Here is a 2,451-nt window from a genome sequence, read left to right on the forward strand (position 1 = left end):
CATGAAAAGGTTTGTGTTTATTATTTCATTTAAAGTGTTTCAGATGATTTTCTTTGAGATTATAATTTCAATTATTTTATTTCCATTGATTTCTTCCAGCAGGTCTCACATTAATAACCAGAGCACTGCTGCAGACCACAATGAAGCTCAGCACAGAAATGACATCATTCTTCTTCATGGTTACTCTAAACTTTGATCTGGATTTATTCTATAAGTTTAATTTCAGAACACATGAACTGAACATGAAAGTTTCATGTCTTGATGTCTGATCTGTAAACTGATGGAAAACATTTTGTTCCTAGAAAAGTGTTGATTGTGTCTTTGTGTGATTCATTTTTTAGGTGAATCTTCTCTGTTTGAATCATACAAAGATCCTGAAGAGATTCAAAATGATCCAGAAGATGAAAACAAAGGTAGAATGATAGAATCACTCAAGATTAAAACATTTATCTGTTCATTTATATCTATATGATTGATCTGTGGTGCAGAAATGACCGATTTTCTCTATCAGCCATAGAAGAAAAAAAGAAAAAAAGAAAAATATTTGATTTATATTGAGATGAGACCAGAAGAAAATATAATAAAATGATTGATGTTTCAGGTGAATCCAGGAAGATGACATATTCTTCAATCAAGCTTAAAGCCATCACTAAGAAAAGTGAGTAAATAAATCAGTTTATTGAACATTTATGATAGATTTATTGAACAGTTGAGTTTGATCAAATGTTGTTCTGACAGAAAAGAGACAGAAACCAGCAGAGATGATAGTTTACTCTGATGTGAAGACAGGAGCGTCTGCAGGTAAGATCTGCCTCTACATGGAAACATGTTCTCCATCCATGCAGCTGTGTCTTTAGAAACGACAGACTGTCAGCTTCTGGGATGTTTGCTGTGACAACCAAGAAAACTCATTAAAAAAATCTAATTTTTGATGTTTTTTTTTTTCTTTTAGATGGCAGTCGGCTGTATGCACAGATGATGAAGAGAAACAAAGGTGAGTCAAGTCTTCATCTTTGGAGTTGAAGTGAATGAAAACTGATGCAAAGTAAACTCGGGAATTCATAAAATAAATGTTTTAATTAATTTTTATTTATTTTTGGTATTTTTTCTTTATATTCCTAACATTTTATTTGTTCATTTTAATTTGTATTTATTTTTGTCAACAGGAAAATCCTCTCATTCCGCTGATGAGATGCTTTACTCTGAAGTCCAATAAGGACCAGCACTTGGTAAGTTTACATTTAGTTCTTTAACGATCAAATATGATCTAAAGCTGATAGAAACTTGAATTTGTTGATGTAGATTCTGTATCCAGAACATCCTTCATCCTCAGTTACTGAGTAATTCTACATCTTTGTGTTTTCTTGTAGATCCACAGAACCAGCAGCATCCAACAATGTGATGGAACAAACGTCTCACCTGTAGGGGGCGCTGATAAGAGCAGCTGTGTGTTTGCTGGGATCCAAATGTTTTCCCCTTCAGTATTTTTGGCCATTTTTTTTATTTCATATGTGAGCTTTAACCTTTAATCCTAAAGGAACTCAATTTAATTTGTTGAGATTTTCTCTGGATTGCTGGAGTTTTTCCAACAGTAACATCAACCAGGTCTGCAGCTGCTTGTTGAACTGAACTCTGCAGAAGAAGAGTGAGGCCTTATATAGTCAGGCTTTGAAATAATTCTTCTTTAATTACTTTTTTGTGTGTTTTAACTCTTTGTATATTAACCAAATATAATCTTTTGATCTTATGTAAAGGTGTTCCTATAGTGGTCTTTTAATTATGATTATTCTGTGTTTAGTATAAATAAAAAGAACATTGTCGTTTTGTAGGACAGAGTTTCTGCAGAGCAGCAGGAGTTCTTTATACATTTATCTCTTAGTTGTTGGTGAGACTGTACGTTCAGAGTAAGCCCACCTCTTTTCATCATCCACCAGCTTACAGCCTCTCTCAAACCCAGCATTACTGATGCAACAAGAGAAGTGAAGATATTAAAGATATCCTGCCATGCAGTTTACATCCAGATACCAGCTCAGGCGAGGATAACGAAGACGTTCATGGATCCAGTCTTCTATAAGTGGATGAATGAGAACGGAGCAGAGCAGGAAGCTTGTACCTGATTATTGTACCTTCTATGTTAGTATTTCAAGTTTTTTAAACAGCATTTTTTTTGTCTGCTCCTTATTCACAACGACTTTATTTAGGAAAATCTCAAAAAATGCAATTTCAATCTTAATTTACTTTACATACATCCTCCATCATAAGGAAAATGCTAGAAAAAAAAACATTTTCATTGGAGTGAGTCTTTAAACAGCTAACATATAATGTAAAAAGAGAAGCATTAATACCAGACAACGAAAGAAATCTAATGTTTTTTATTATTATTATTATTTTGAAATCTAATGTTTTTTATTATTAGTATTATTTTGATGCTCTGGGCCTTAGAAAAATTTA

The 2,451-nt window shown here is 33.0% G+C and overlaps 1 long non-coding RNA gene across 1 annotated transcript; it reads left to right on the forward strand.

Moving 5' to 3' along the window:
- Positions 1 to 144: 144 nt before the first annotated feature.
- LOC112138142 lies at positions 145 to 1,229 on the forward strand. The gene is made up of 5 exons (XR_002917715.2): positions 145 to 413; positions 602 to 658; positions 739 to 801; positions 953 to 994; positions 1,167 to 1,229. It is a non-coding gene; the product is annotated as an uncharacterized LOC112138142 (long non-coding RNA).
- Positions 1,230 to 2,451: the final 1,222 nt, after the last annotated feature.

This window comes from Oryzias melastigma, unplaced genomic scaffold (assembly GCF_002922805.2).
Source record: "Oryzias melastigma strain HK-1 unplaced genomic scaffold, ASM292280v2 sc00811, whole genome shotgun sequence".
NCBI lineage: Eukaryota > Metazoa > Chordata > Actinopteri > Beloniformes > Adrianichthyidae > Oryzias > Oryzias melastigma.